This window comes from Chlorocebus sabaeus, chromosome 11 (genome assembly GCF_047675955.1).
Source record: "Chlorocebus sabaeus isolate Y175 chromosome 11, mChlSab1.0.hap1, whole genome shotgun sequence".
Lineage (NCBI taxonomy): Eukaryota > Metazoa > Chordata > Mammalia > Primates > Cercopithecidae > Chlorocebus > Chlorocebus sabaeus.
The window spans coordinates 104,539,365-104,555,845 of record NC_132914.1 but is presented as its reverse complement, the minus strand read 5'-3'; the positions used below and the strand labels follow the sequence as shown (position 1 = coordinate 104,555,845).

At 47.1% G+C, this 16,481-nt stretch overlaps 1 protein-coding gene and 1 non-coding gene across 3 annotated transcripts in view; both read right to left on the bottom strand.

Annotated features, from left to right (window-relative positions):
* ABTB3 (ankyrin repeat and BTB domain containing 3) overlaps positions 1 to 16,481 on the bottom strand; it is a 339,446-nt gene that overhangs the window by 274,861 nt on the left and 48,104 nt on the right. The window lies entirely within an intron of this gene.
* Positions 7,830 to 7,912, bottom strand: LOC119624044 (small nucleolar RNA SNORD74). Its single transcript, XR_005240133.1, has one exon. It is a non-coding gene; the product is annotated as a small nucleolar RNA SNORD74 (small nucleolar RNA).

Sequence of the window (16,481 nt, the reverse complement as noted above, 5' to 3'; positions counted from 1 at the left end):
CACTTGGCATCCCCAGATCACTCTGTACTTGCCCTAAGCCTGTACACAGCCCACTCTTGTGGGGCATGTGTGTTCACCTGTCTGTAGAGGCTGCACACCCATTCATTTGTTTCAGCAAGTACTTAGCATATGCCCCTGAGTGTCCAGCCTACACTTCTAGGTGCTGGGGAGACAGTAGTGGGCAAACCCAAGTCTCCACCTATGCAGAGCTACCTTTCTAGTAGAGGAAACAGACCATAAACAAAAATGCAATGAAATATCAGGGAGAATGATTAAGACACAGGCAGAATAGAGGAAAAGAGAATAATGATGAGGGGTGGGTAGTGTAGACCGAATGGTCAGGAACAGCTATGCATTCATTAAACCAGTGGTCTCCAAACAGTGTTGATCACACATCCGTATCATTCTTATGTATACCTCCCTGATATATGACTATATATTTAATTATAGATTATACCAAACCTATAACTGAATATATAGTATAATATTGGAGACACGTACATAGCATATATAACATTGTATATAATATACTGCTGTACTACTATATCATATAGCTTATTATAAAATATACACAAAGTATATACATACTAAAAGGATAAGAAAAAAGGTTCTAGAACATTCTTCTTGCCCTTTCGTGCACATTCATGCATGTACCCTGTTTTGGAGACTATTGTGACAGAATGGCAGCTCAGCTCAGGGTTAAAAAGAAAAATGCAGGCAAAGAAAGCCACTCCCTGATCCTTGCTAATTACACTCAGCAGGCACCCCAAAATAATTTGTCAAATGACTCGGCATGGGGTTCAGTAGATGCTAGGTAAATCAGCCTTAGACAGGTCATTTCCTAATTCTTGGTGTCAGTTTCCCCACCTGTAAATACAGGGTATGGTCCTCCTTGAGACCACACAGAAACAAAAACCTAGGTTCAGGTTCACTCAGCCTGTTCCCTGACCAAGAAGGGGCCAACTCAGTCATGTTGGGACACGCAGCCAAGTTCTGGTGTGGGCAGGGCTTTCATCTGCTGGCTTTTTATTGATTTTTACTGGTTTACATGGAAGGAAAAGAATGCAAACAAAGAAACAAAGGCACTCCATCCCTAATCCCAGCAAATTATGCAGAGATTCAGGAGAGTAATGAAAACCATAAAGCATGCTCTGAAATAAGAACTCGCAATCTTCCATAATCTTTGGTGATAAAACGCAAAGCAGCAGGCCAGTGACACCCATTCATAAATACTGGGTCTGTTTACCAGCGCTCAGTTCAGAACACATTTGCTGGTGCTGAGAACCTATACTGCTATACCGCACCCTGGGAGTTAAGGACAGGTCTTTCAAGGGTCACAGATTAATCACAGCATCGTGCAATGCCAGGGCTGCAAGGGGCCTGGAAATCTGTTCTGCTGGAAGGTGGATAGGTGGCTGCAGGTCTGCTTTCCTTCTGAACTGCAGCCAGACACAACACTGTGAGGAGTTAGGGTGAATATAAGCTCATTGTTCAGTTAAGGAACTTGAGCCCAGATAAATCAACCTGTTTCAGAGACATGGAGCAAGGAGTGGAGCCGAGATTGAAAGCGAAGGCTTCTTGGCAGCTTGTCCGACTGACCCTTGTTCTTCTGGAGGGCTCTGTAAGCTCCTCAGGGCTGAGTCAGTCTTTGTCATCTCTCTGTTTCCAACTGTCCCAGCACTAGGCTTTGCTGGTAGTCGGTAATGATTAAAATTGAGGAAGGAAGAAAAGGAATGAGAAAGGATGGGGTGTGGGGGATATTCAATTTGTGGCTGGTGTATTGGTCCGTTTTCATACTGCTATGAAGAAATACCCGAGACTATGTAATTTATAAAGAAAAGGAGGTTTAATGGATTCACAGTTCCACATGGCTAGGGAGGCCTCACAATCATGGCGGAAGGTGAAGGAGGAGCAAAGGCATGTCTTACATGGTGGCAGACAAGAGAGTGTGTGCAGGGGAACTGCCCTTTAGAAAACCATTCAGATGTCATGAGATTTCTTCTCTATCACAAGAATAGCACAAGAAAAACCCACCCCCATGATTCAATTACCTCCCACTAGTTCCCTCCCATGACATGTGGGGATTATGGGAGCTACAATTCAAGATGAGATTTGGGTGGGGACACAGACAAACCATATGAACTGGTCTACTAACTCCAAGAGCAATGCCAACAACCATGACCATTTATGGAGCCCTTACTCTGCACCAGGTGGAGCAATGAGTGCTTTAAATGCAATGTCTCACCTACTTTTCCAGCAACTCTATGGGAGTTCACTATTATCCCAATTATATAGAAGGGCAAAGGGAGGCTCAGAGAGGTTCAGTAAATTGCGTAAGGTCATTCAGCAGGTACATGGTAAGTCCAGGATGTCAACTTTGATGGCTCTGGTGCTTAACCACTACCCCACACTGCCTGCTGCTATGACCACAAATCAAGCCTCTTAAATTCCTTCTGGCATCATCTGCTACTCTGTGCTACAAAAGCAGGAGCAGCTCTCACATCAGATGCAGGCAGAATCCCAGTGACTCCTATTTTACGGCCTCCTGGGGAACCCCAATGCTTATCCACAGGGCATGGCATGCAACCAAAGACCCATCAGGGGACGTTTTCACAAGTGACAGGAGATCCATTCTTATTCCCAAAGACAGAGGGAGCCAGCACAGTTGTAGGTTTGGGTATGAACAGTCAGGACGGGCTGTGATAAGGGAAAAAGGGAAGGCAAGCCAGTGTGTAGAGGCAGAACCAGACAGCTCAAGGGAAAGGAGGGCCTGTAAGGGAACAAGGTGGGAACCAAAAATATGAACAGGTGGGCTTCTCCAGGTGGAGGGGGACTAAGAGGAGGGGGTGCATTGTTGGACAGCCCTAGCTCCCCTACTTACGTGCTACAAGACTTTGGACAAATTATCTATGCTCCCAGAGCCTCAGATCCTCATCTATAAAATACGACAGTATCTGCCTTATAGAGTTGTTATAAGGATGAAATACCATAGTGTGCACATACACAAATTGCTTTAAATGCAGGTCCTGGCATATGGTGAGTGATCAACAATTAATAGCAATTTGTGGTGGCAGTGGTGCAGTCATTGCCAAATGATGTGCAAAGTAAGGGGATGAGCAGGGAAGATGCCAAGAGGAAGCAAACCCATCATCCCCCAATATTTAAGTGACTTGAGGTTAAGAGACCATGTCTGTCTATAGCCAAGCCAAAGAAAGTGGTTAAGGGACATGCCCAAGGTTGAGTCACAAGTGTTTTCTGGACAGGGACCACGGCTGAATCATCTAATATTCCAGCCCTTGGCATTGGCTTTGCACAAAGGGAGCACTCCACTGGTGTTTGTGAAATTTACACATGGCTTGGTCTCCTGAAGTCTATGATGAGATTATGTTTCCCACTTTTTCCCTTTGCTTGGTTCCCCTTTACTTCCCTACCTGCTGATTCATTTATCTTCTTCCCACACTTCTTGAGCATCAAGTGTGTGTTGTGGTTCTTCTGGAAACTACAAGGGGATTAAAACAAGTCCGGAATGGAGCTGTCATTGATTTAAACACGATTTGGCCACATCCTACTGCCTTTATTACATTTGGCCACATCCCACTGCCTTCCCAAAACAAGGTCTTCCTCTTGGCTGTGTGGCCTGGGTGCAATGGTAATCCCATTTCTGCCTTTCTCATTCCCAAAGCATCCGTCTTCAACAGGCATTTGCCAAAAATGACCATGGTGTGTGTTTACAGTAGCTCAGCAAAGAGTTATTCATCTAACCAGAAAACATCACAACTCAGAACCACAATGAGGAGCTAGATTGACAGTCACCTCCAAGCACATGGTCACCTCCAGCACATGGGGTCCTCTAAGTCCTAAGACAAGTCCACAGGGATCCAGGGGAGACATCCCTGAGGCAAGTTGGGGTCCCCAAGAAGCAAATGAGGAGACATAAATGAGCACTCTCTCAAGGAAGTGTTCTTGGGCTCAACCCCAGTGGCAGGGAAGGGTGAGAAGCAAAACTGGACAGAGGGAGAAGTTAGACTGTGATGCAGTCTCAACAAAGGCCTCAGCCCATTCTAGTGGTTGTTAGCAAGCTAGGATGACGCTTCAGCGCCATCCTACTTGGTGCAGGGGTCTGGGCTTTTCTATCCCCACGTCAATCAGTCCCTGGACAGGGGCTGCCTAGGGAGAGGGGTGAGACTTTGGCCCAGAAGCTCTCTCAAACAAAGTCAACTTCCAAAGGGGACTGAAACCTGACAGCTGTACCAGCAGCTCTCCCCTCAGCTGTCGGGGAGGCCCTTCAGTCCTGAAGGGGTATCTGAGTAGTGCATCTCCATGTCCAAGGCAGTCCAGGTAGTAGCCACTGACTCTTTTTCTTCGTTGAGGAGCAGAAAAACACACAGCAGTGGTGAGATGTCAGGCTCTGGATTTAGACGGGCCTGGCTCAAATGGAGAATCTGCCCCTTATACCTCTGGGCCCCTGACCTGAACAACAGGGCTGCTGAGAGCACCTTGCACATTCAACACAAGGGTTGTAGGGTTGAATAAAACGACAAGTGAAACTGGCATATAGTAATCACTCAATAAAAGGCAGCTCTGATCATCATTACATAACTCAGAATGAAGGAGAAAACTGTTTGCTCTGGGCCACAGCAGTAGTAGTTGTTTCTCACTGCTGAGAACCTATACTGCTGTACTGCACTCCGGGAGTTAAGGGCAGGTCTTTCAAGGGTCACAGATGAATCATAGCATCATGCCAGGGCTGCAAGGGGCCTGGGAATCTGTTCTGCTGGAAGGTGGATAGATGGCTGCAGGTCTGCTTTCCTTCTAAACTGCAGCCAGACACAACACTGTGAGGTGTCAGAGTGAATATAAGCCCATTGTTCAGTTAAGAAACTTGAGTCCAGAGAAATCAACCTATTCCAGAGTCATGGAGTAAGGAGTTTGCAGCATAAATGCAAATTCATTTATTCATCCATTCATCAAATATATATGCAAGGCCTACAATTATGTGCTGGGAACAGTTCTGGGGACCAGAGATGCAGTGGTGACAAAACAGGGAAAGCCTGGCCCTCCTGGAGTTGAGTGAAACAAAAGAACCAAATATGTAACACACACCCTGTGAAGGAAAATATGGCCAGACGAGAGGACAGAAGGGGGGGATGGCTGGGTCGCAGCGTGGTGAGGAAGGAAAAGGAGGGCGTCTTCCAAGAGGTGAGCAAACACCAGACAGAAGTGAGGATGGGGGCCATGGGGCTATCTGGGGGACACCATCCTGGTAGAAGGAACCGCAAAGGCAAAGGTTGAAGCTGAGAGTTGCTGGTCTTATCCAAGGGATAGCAAAAAGGTCCCTGGGCCCGGAGAGTGGCAAACAAGAGATGGGGCACAGGGAAGTGGGCTGGAAAAGCAGCCCAGCCCAGGCAGGATGGTACAGAGCCTCAGCCAAGGCAGGAACTCTGGATTCAACCCCCAAGGTGATGGGAGGGAAGCCTCTGCAGGTTTGAATAGGAGACACCGCTGAAAGGTATAGGATTCCAAGGGCAGGAAGAGAAGTCCACAAAGAACAATCGTACAGCTGGGAAGATGGCAGTGGAGGTGGAAGGGAGGGGATCACAGAAATGAAGCGGTAAGGAACCTCAGAGACCATCTGGCCCAGGTCTGGCCTCCAGCAGCTAAGTAACGAACATCACTGTGCCACGTACCAGGAACCTGAGCCCAGAGACTTCGAGCCACCTGCTAAAGGTTCCACAGCCAGTGAGAGGTAGGAGAACACCAGGCCCCTTGTCTTCTCCCCTGGAGGTGCCCCACTGGCCCAAGGGGAGGACACGGCCCTGGTTTTGTTGCTGCTGTTTCTGCTGTCATTTTATTTATTTTTATTTATGATGATGTTGATTTCTGAGACCAGGTCTCACTCTGGTCCTTCAAGTTAAGAGTGCAATGGCACAATCTTGGCTCACTGCAGCCTTGATCTCCCGGGCTAAGGTGCTCCTTTTGTGTCCAGAATTGGTGGGTTCTTGGTCTCACTGACTTCAAGAATGAAGCCGCAGATCCTTGCGGTGAGCAGTGAGCATTACAGTTCTTAAAGATGGTGTGTCAGGAGTTTGCTCCTTCAGACATTCAGATGTGTCCGGAGCTTCTTCCTTCTGGTGGTTTGTGGTCTCGCCAATGGGAGTGAAGGGGGAAACCTTCGCAGTGAGTGTTACAGCTCTTAAACGTGGCCCATCTGGAATTATTTGTTCCTCCCGATGGGTGGGGATTGTGGCCCGGCAGGCTTCAGGAGCGAAGTTGCAGACCTTCAGGGTGAGTGTTACAGCTCATAAAAGCAACGCGGACCCAAACAGTGAGTAGCACCAAGATTTATCGCAAACAACAAAAACACAAGCCTTCCACCAGTGTTAAAGGCCACCCGAGCAGGTTGCCCTTTTATTCCCTTATCTGGCCCCCACCCACATCCTGCTGATTGGTCCATTTTACAGAGAGCTGATTGGTCCACTTTACAGAGAGCTGATTGGACCATTTTGACAGGGTGCTGATTGGTGCATTTACAATCCTCTAGCTAGACATAAAATTTCTCCAAGTCCCCACTAGGTTAGCTAGATACAGAGTACTGATTGGTGTATTTACAAATCCTGAGCTAGACACAGAGTGCTGATTGGTGTATTTACAATCCCTCAGCTAGACACAAATGTTCTCCAAGTCCCCGCTGGACTCAGGAGCCCAGCTGGCTTCACCTAGTGGATCCTGCATCCGGGCTGCGGGCGGAGCTGCTTGCAGGTCCCACGCCGTGCACCCGTACACTCCTCAGCCTTTGGTCGGTTGATGGGACAGAACGCCGCGGAGCAGGGGGCGGTGCTCGGGTGGGAGGCTCCGGCCGCACGGGAGCCCACCGCGGCAGGGTTTTGGGCATGGGGGGCTGCAGGTCCTGAGCCCTGCCCCGCAGTGAGGCAGCTGAGGCCCAGCGAGAACTCAAGCACAGCGCCAGCGGGCCGGCACTGCTGGGGGACCGGGCGCACCCACTGCAGCTGCTGGCCCGGGTGCTAAGCCCCTTACTGTCCTGGGCCGGTGGCGCCGGCCGGCTGCTCTGAGTGCCAGGCCCGGCGAGCCCGCATCCGCACCCGCCGGAACTCACAGTGGACTGTGAGTGCCGCGCACAGCCCCAGTTCCCGCTCACTTCTCTCCCTCCACACCTCCCCGCAAGCAGAGGGAGCGGCTCTGGCCTCGGACAGCCCAGAGAAGGGCTCCCAAAGTGCCATGGCAGGCTGCAGGGCTCCTCAAAGCGCTGCCAGAGTGGAGGCCGAGGCCAAGGAGGTGTCCATAGTGAGGGCTGCTAGCATGTTGTCACCTCTCACTGTCACCTTAGCCTCCTGGGTAGCCAGGAGCACAGGCACATGTCACCACACCCAGCTAATTTTTTGTATTTTTAGTAGAGACAGGGTCTCACCATGTTGCCCAGGCTCGTCTCAAACTTACGGGCTCAAGTGATCCTCCTACCTCAGCCTCCCAAAGTGCTGGGATTACAGACGTGAGCCACAGCATCCAGCCACTACTGTTATTTTAAAGAGAACCCCTAACACTTAAAGGCTTAGTGTTTCCATTTCAGGGAGGTTCCTCAGTCCAGGAATCTGCTTGTTAAATGGGTTCTCTGTGTGTCACGTGACCAGAGGAAGTCAAAAAGACTTAACCTTTCTCCAAAGCCAGCTACTTCCTCCATCCCAAAACATTCATTCAGGGCCCAAGAGAGAAAACAGTCAAAGATCTCAGGTGAGTTTGGGTACCAGAGCATGAGGAAAGATCAAATTATTCACTGTAGAGGAAAGCTACTCCTAAATGGTTTTTTGATTAGCTTTTTTCCATCAGAGCCGTTGGCATTCATCAACACTCTCAGATGTCCCTACCAACACAGGCTTCCTCGAAGGCTGTTCCTAAATGTTTCAGCTGGGTGGTGCCTGTAGGAAAAAATATGAGAAGATTCAGGGCCCATAAGCAGAGAAGCCACTAGCTTGAAGCATCTTCCTCTGCCGGAGCCCAGAAAGCAAACGCTCCCCTGGGGTTCACTTTATGTATATAAAGCATGACTTTCAGCAGGGCAGCCAAGAATCCTGGTCCCAGCGGGTTGGGTGGCGCTATGGAGCTCACTTTGAAAAGGCCAGGAAGGATGAAAGCACTCAGGAAAAGGGCCTCCCCTGGCCCCAAAGTGCAAAGATTTGAAAGGCCAACTTTGAACTTGGTGTGGGAGGGTCCCAGCCTGGGAGGGGGACACGGAGAGACAGGAGTGAGCCGGCCTCAAACCCAGCCTCGAAAGGCAGGTGAGAGATCCTGCCCAGCAGGAAATGGGAAATGTAGGTTAGACAACTAGGGCAGTTCTGAAGCCGGAACTGTGTCTGTTGCGAAGTCAGGTAGGGGCTGTAAGATGTAGGAAGTAGAAAAAGGAAAGGACCCAGCAGACCTCAAAGCCTCCGATTTGGAAAACAGAGCAGAGGGGAGAACAAAGAAGTGCTCTGACCAGGCAGGAGGAGGGTACAGGGCACTAAGGCAGACAGAGGGGAGGCTGCAGCTACCCCCAGCCCCCTTCCCTGCCCACTCCCTCTGCAGGTACAGAACTGAAGATTCCAGAGCCCTCCCACCATGGCGACTCGGTGGGCTCACCCTGGGAGGGCTCACCCAGGCCTCTGCCCAGGAGACACACTAACAATTCCACTGGAAAGTCCTCTCCACCTCCCATGTGTCCTGAACTGTCTGCACGGAATCCACTCCAGCACTGATCCTGTCTGACTTTTATTTGCTGGGCTCTGCATTCAGTTCCCCTACAAGTATTTACTGAGCATGAATGGAAGGTACCAGGCTGGGGAAAGTGCAGGATGCTGAGTTACGGGGCCATCCCTCTCTCCAGGGAAGAGAAAGTGCAGGATCCCACAGCCCAGACACCTGGGCTCCAGGGTCCGGCTCCATCACTTCCTGACTGTGTGACGTTGGGCACGTTCCTCCAGCTGACTCAATTTGAGTTGCTTTATCTATAAGATAGAGGAGCTTGGAGATGGGAATGTGGGACGAATATGCTGGAAAGGCAAGCAGGGGTCAGGTTAAGGCCTCTGCATAATATCACAGCTGCCATTTATTAAGCATCTACTACTGTGTGTCTGGAACTGTTTTAGATGCTTTATGGATATTATCTCTAAACCTCACAACCACCCCACTTCCTCAAAGGAAAGTGATGCTTTATATACATAAAGTGAACCCCAGGGGAGTGTCTGCTTTCTGGGCCAAGGCAGAGGAAGACGGGTTCAAGCTAATGGTTTCTCTGCTTATGGGCCCTGAATCTTCTCATATATTTTCCTACAGGCGCTACCCAGCTGAAACATTTAGGAACAGCCTTTGAGGAAGTGTAGATGGGAATTGCCCCATCTACGCACACAGATGCAACAGTAAGTGGGAGAAAACCTGTGCTCAGCACACAGTAGGAGCACCATCAACCAATGCAGAGTTCATTCATTCTCCCAACACATATTTGTGTTTGCTAGGTGCCAATGTTGTTCTAGGCCAGTGGTTCTCAACCAGAGGTGATTTTGCCTCTCCCCCAGGGGACATTTAGCAATGTCTGGAGGCATTCTTTTTGAGAAGAGGGGGTGTTACTGGCTACTACTGGGTAGAGGCCAGGGATGCTGCTTAACATGTTACCATGCACAGGACAGCCCCTCACAACAAAGAATTGTCCGGGCCAAAATGCCAATGGTGCTGAGGTTGATAAACCCTGCTCCTGGCACTGAGAGACAGCAATGTGCCAAAGAGGCAATGTCCCTGCAGCTCACATCCCAGGACAGGAGACAGATGATGAACAAAGACTATAATAAATCAATGTCTACAGGTCCACTGGTTAAAGTGCTACAAAAAATAAAGTAAGAAAAGGAGAAAAGAGAATGATGGGGTCATCAGGGACATAGGGGACATTTGAGAAGAGCCCGGAGGGAAGCAAGGGGGTGAGGGGGTGAAGCTGTGGCTGCCAGGCATGATAGACAGAGGCCCTGGGGTGGGTGTATCCTCAAGTGTGGCAGGAAGTCCACGCGGCTGAGCTCAGTGAACACAGAGGCAAATGGTTGTAGAGGATGTCAGGGGGTTATTATGCTGATTTAGTCATGTGGACACCTATGGCCCTCTTGGTAATACACTCCTTGAGGATGCAGGCTCTATCCTACCTCTCAGTGCCACACACTTGCTGGAACTAAGCTGAGAAAGACGCCAAGTTGAATTGAATTTTGGCTCAGGGGAGGCAGTTTCCTGTATTATGAAATTTACATGAGATGAACTATCCCCGCTTTGCTCTGGTTTGGGGCAGGAAATGGGCTTAAATGTACTGTCAGCTTATGTTCTTGTATTCTGTAATTGTTGCTTGGCTTTCCTTCATGTGTCTCTGGGGAAGGAGGTGCAAGACCTAACGCTGGTTCTGCATAAAATTTCAACACTGTCCTCTTAGCCTTAATGAGAAGATATATTCATTCATTGATCCAACAAATAGGTATTAAAGATGACAACAAGGCAGAATTGAGATGATGCAGAAGTAAATCAAACACAGATTCTTCTCTGAAGCAACTTACAGAAAATATATCTTCACTTTTTCATATATAGGTCTTCACTATATCTTATATTACAAAGTGAAGACACTTTGTCATATAAGGTACAAAGTACCAAATAGAATGAATAAAGAACTATGAAGAAGACCGGATGAGTACCTACAGGGCAGGAGAGCAAACAGCTTACATCTCACATGCTGATTCTCATGAGTAGCAGCTGCCTAGAACTGTGTTGAGAAGGATCCTGAAGTCCCATCTCAGCTCAGTCAGAAAAAGTGCTGTGCTCAATTACTTATGTCTGCCATGATCACAGAACCCCAGTGGCAGAAGTACCAAGTATTTTTACCATCCAAGCTGAAATGGAGATCAAGTAAGTGGAAATGGAGCTTGAAGAGTAAATTATGGCCTTCCTCTTAACGTTTAACCCAAAAATATAGCAAGTATACTGCATTATTAAGATGGAAATGGAGGAGAAGTAAAAAACTCAATTTCATAATCTATCTTGAGCGTACATTTATTTACCTCCTTAACTCCAGGAGTATTTAAGAAATGAGGGAGAAAAGCAAGGCATCCTCTGCTAGTAAAGGAATAACTACAAAAGACTAGGCCAGACTTTACTGCTTAAAATTGGAGGGTAACTGGCTCTGAAACGGGGCCCAGCTCTGGGCATCTGGACTGAGAACCCCTCCCCAACCCGTCTCCATACTTCTCCCCTAAAGCTTCGTAGGAGCCTGGCAGGACAGCAGCTTAGCCTCATCCTAGAATGAGATTTGCCAGTCAAATCCTTCCATTCCAGGGACTAGACAGACAGTGTGAGGCTGTTTAGCAACAGGTTTGGGGCAGATTTCCTAAATCTCCTTTCTCTTCAATCCGTCAGCCTGGCAGAAGCAACATAGAGATGGGATTTAGTCTCATTCTGACACAGCACAGTTGCAGAGTGATCTCCTTGCTTGCCACTCAAGCTGGAATCAAGCCAGAGCCTACACACAGGTTCCAGGATCCAGAGAGGAATGAAATCGCTTTATTAATATCATAAGGTTGGGGGGAAGGGAAGAGTGTTCTGATCGGCTATGCCAGCAGTAGTTCAAAACACAATCCAAAGGGAGGAGGAGAAGTGGGGTGGGTCAGGTCAATGCCCGCTGAGATAAATGCCCTCTGAGGGCTGCCATATAGGAGGAGGTGGTCACCCTTCTTGGAAGGTGATAGCCTTTCTTGGCCAGTGTGCTGGGTCGAAAAGAACTTTTGGATCCTCCTGCCTAGCCTGACAGCCCTTCAAGGCTCAGCAAAGGTATCAGCACAGAGCCACAACCAAGGGATCAAAAGCTTAAGTCACAAAAGTGTAAAAAAAAAAAAATCCCTTTTTTGAAAGGCAGCCAAAGAAGCACCTTCACAGAGCTGGCTTTGCATGGCCTTTCAACCAAACTATTTCCAGCAGCACACGCTCAGCAGCCCCACCAGGCCACACGGCCCAGAGCACGGCTGCAACACTTCCCATGCTTCCCTCAAGCCTGTGACCCAGAGTCTATGCTTTGTCTTGATTTTATCTCTATTTTTTCAGGGGAAAGGGCTGAGAGAGGTAGGGGAGCCAGGCAGAAATACTGTGTTCCTAAAGCCCATGTGAAGAAATGCCCAGGCAAGAGCCGCACTCTGAGGACTTGCCCAACATTCCTGGCTAAGCATCTACATATACCTTTGTCTCCAAGCCTGTGGGGCTGATTGGCTGACTTTGGAAGAGGAGAAAGTGTGTGTCCCTGGAGACCTCTGCAGTGCCAATGGAAGTGTGCCCATTGGTGGGAAGGCCAATGGGAAGCTTCCATGAGCCCACATGGGCCACCATGGGGATACACAGAAAGAACTGAGGAGAAGTCATCCATTAGCAGGTGAGAACAAGAGGCAGTGACATTTGGGGGATCAGGAATAATGTGTTCCCAATTTATACCTATCTTGGTGAGGCCTGGGGAAAACCACTTACTGTTAGAGTTATTATTGTCTGGTGACAATGATCAAAGGGAAAATAACATTTAATGAAAGCTATGCTGTTACATATATTCTAGCATTTAACTCTCACAGAATTCCTAGGAGATACATATCATCATCCCTATTGAATAGATGTAGAAACGGAGGCTCAGGGAGGTTGAGGAAGTCATTCAAGTTCACGTGGCTATAAGTGGTGGAGCCAGGACCAAGCCTGGGTTCCTCTGACCCCAAGTTTCACATTAGTTTCATTATGCCTCACCACCTCCCAGCATTACAGGAAATCATCAAGGCTCCCCTACTCAGAACACACCAAATTCTGCCAAACAAAACTCATTCTATTTTATTTCTTGAACAATAAGGTGCAGAGAGCTCAGAAGAGAATAAAAGCCCCGGGGTGGGGGGCGGGGGAGCGGAAAAAACAAACCATATTTGGGCTGGGTATGGTGGCTCATGTCTATCATGCCTATAATCCCAGCACTTTGGGAGGCCAAGGCGGGTGGATCGCCTGAGGTCAGGAGTTCGAGACCAGCCTGACCAACATGGTAAAACCCCATCTCTATTAAAAATATAAAAAAGTAGCTGGGTGTGGTGGCGGGTGCCTATAATCCCAGCTACCTGGGAGGCTGGGGCAGAAGAATCGCTTGAACCCGGGGGATGGAGGTTGCAGTGAGCTGAGATCACGCTATTCACTCCAGCCTGGGTGACAAGAGCAAGACTCTGTCTCAAAAAGAAAGAAAAAAAAAAACATGTTTGAACCTGATTTATAATAAAGGTTGCATCTCATCTCAATGGGGAAAGGAATGGTTCTATAATGTCAAAAAACTGGCTCGCTAAATGAATTTGGATCCCTCTCAAACACAATATATAAAAGTAGACTCTAAGTGGATGAAAAACCTAAATGTGAAAGGAAAGTTACAAAGCTAACAGAAGAAAGTGAAACAATACCTTTGTGAACTTAGGGCATGGAAGGTCCTCTTAAATAAAATCCTCAAGGCACAAACCAAAAAGCAAAAAGAAAAAAAAGTTGGTAGATTTGATTACATCAAAATTAGGGCTTCTATTCAACAAAAGACACTGTGGAGAAAGCTAACAGAGAGGTGGCAGAGTGGAAAGTGATATTTACAATGTCTAAACACAACAAAGAATTAACATCTAACTACATATGTAACTCCTATAAATCAATGGGAAAAGAAAGGAAATGCAATAGAAAAATGGTCTGTAGATATGAATAGGCAGATCACAGAAGTAGAAACCAGAATAGTCAACAGGCAGATGAAAAGATGCTCAAATTCATTAGTAATAAGATAAATGAAAATGAAAGCAATGAGATTCCACATTATACTCAACAGATTTGCAAAATTACAGTGTTGAGTAATATTGATTGTTAAACAGGATATGGGTAAATGGGAACCCCTCCGCACCACTGGTGAGAGTCTAGACTGGCATAGTAGTTCCAGAGACTCACGTGGTACTGATTATCGAAACCAAGTTCGTATGAACCTTGTGACCCAACCAACCCACTCCTGAGTATAGATACTTGCACAGGGTCCATATGGGAACAAGTGAAAGGAGATTCATGACAACATTATTGTTCAGGGTAGTGGGGAATTGGAAGCAACTAGTTGCCTATCACTAAAGAATGGATAGACACAAAATATGATGGGTGCCTACTATGTGATAGTCATTACAGAGTTCACCAAATATTTCCAGTGTTTCCGCCTCTTAGATTCATAGTAGGCTTGCAGTTCCCACCGCTTTTAAAGTGGAGAATGGTCATGTGACTTGTTTTGGCCACTTCTGGGCAGGCTTTAAAAATCAGTGTGCTATTTGTTACCTTCTGGACAGAACCTTTAAGAGCCAATGTGTGATTTGCCACTTGCTCTTCTCTCTGCCATGTTGAATGGCAGAGGCTCCATCAGCCTAAGTCTCCAAAGCAAAACTCTTATTAACGGGATGGATATGTAATATGGCTAAGCAGTAAACCTGCGTAATTTTAAGCTGCTAAGATTTTCATGCTATTACTGCTGCATAACTTAACCTATCTTGATTGAACCAACTGTGCAGCTGTTAGAAACAATAAGCTAGGTGTACAACCAACATGGATAGATCTTGAGAACATAGGTGAAAATGGAAAGATCTGAACAAGCTCCTTCGTGCAATATCATTTCTATAAATCAATAACACACACACACACAAAGCAATTTTACATATTTTACAAAGACATGTACCTGTCCAAGAGCATATATTAAACACCTTGGATGAGTACCTACAGGGGAGTGGAGATACAGACAAAGAGAAAAAAGTGAAGATCTAAAATGAGAGAGAGAGGCTGGGAGCGGTGGCTCACCCCTGTAATCCCAGCACTTTGGAAGGCCAAGGCAGGCAGATTGCCTGAGCTCAGGAGTTCGAGACCACCCTGGCAACATGGTAAAATCCTGTCTCTACTAAAATACAAAAAATTGGCCGAGCATGGTGGTGCTCGTCTGTAGTCCCAGCTACTCAGAGGCTGAGGCACGAGAATTGTTTGAGCCGGGAGGAGGCAGAGGTTGCAGTGAGCCGAGATTGCACCACTGCACTCCAGCTTGGGCTACAGAGTGAGACTCTGTCATAAATAAATAAATAAATAAATAAATAAATAAATAAATAAAATTAATAAAATGAGAGCGAGAGCCCTTGCATGATGATAAAATGTCCGTGAACTTCTGAGTATGAATAATTCAACCCTCTATTGTATCCAAGATCCAAAACAAAAAGGAAAGAGGAAAAGGTGTAAATCATTTTCTTGGTTGACTTCAGTATGCGTTTTAAACTCTCCATGCCAATCAGTCTTCTACAAGCACAGAGTTTCCTTTTCCTCACCAAATTTTAATCAACTTGGATGGGTTTTCACTTCACAGCCTCTATGGTTACCACCCCCTTGGTATGAGGTACAGGTGCATACCATTCACAGAAGCTACTGCCAATCTCCCACTTCACTGTGATCTGAGGGAAGGCACTGTCCAACAAAGGACAAAGCCGCAAGCAGTCTGGAGAGACAAGAACCGGGCTGTACCAACTGCAACAACATCTAAGCAAGTCACCTGTGTCCCAACTATTTGGGGAATGGTTGGGGACTGTGCTCCAGTTGCCTGACAGGATCTCAGCAGAGAACAAATGGTCAACTGGCACGGCCAGGTGGGGAACCCTACAAGTTCTGCTTGAGCCTCACCTGCAGGAAGTGATGCAAGGCTCTCAGTGGAGTGCTTCTGGCAGCCTGAGTTTGCAATGTCCTTCCTTCCTGTCCCCGGGATACCGTGGGATCCCTTCCAGAAAGAATAATCAATAATTCAGATGAAAGGAGTCACTTTCCTTCTCATGCATTAAAAAATATATATTTTCTGTTGATAGGGTACCAATATAAACTCAATGTGGATTATAAAATTGTATATTTTCCACCCCATTTTCATTTTAATAGTAAACCATATTTGCTAAATATCCCAATTAGAGGCTGAAGAAAAACCATGCTTCACTCTTAAAGCTGGATTTTCACTAATTTGGTTGCTAGTCAAGGGTTGAAGAGAGATGGCAGCTCTCAAGCCTACATGCTGCCCTCCTCCTAGCCCACTCCCCAGCAGACATGACTAATCAATCTTTTCTCCTAAGCCTGAACTTTTCCTGCAGCCTCAAATGGTATTCTCTAGAGTTGTTTCCTGGTGTTAGTTTTTTTTCTTTTTTACTCTCTTCTTCCCCGCCCCCCGCCCCCGCTTTTTTTTTTTTTTTTTTTTTTTTCCTTTTAAAGGCTTTAGAAGAGGAGGAAAATGTTCACTCTTCTATTCTCAGGAGTATAATTATATCCAGAGACCTTATGTATTATGCTGTCTCTGGAAAACAGTTGTCTTCAAGGTCCCTGACTTCCTTTCTTAATTACTCAATCAACAGTCATCTGTGAACTGCCTACTGTGTGCTGGTGCTTAG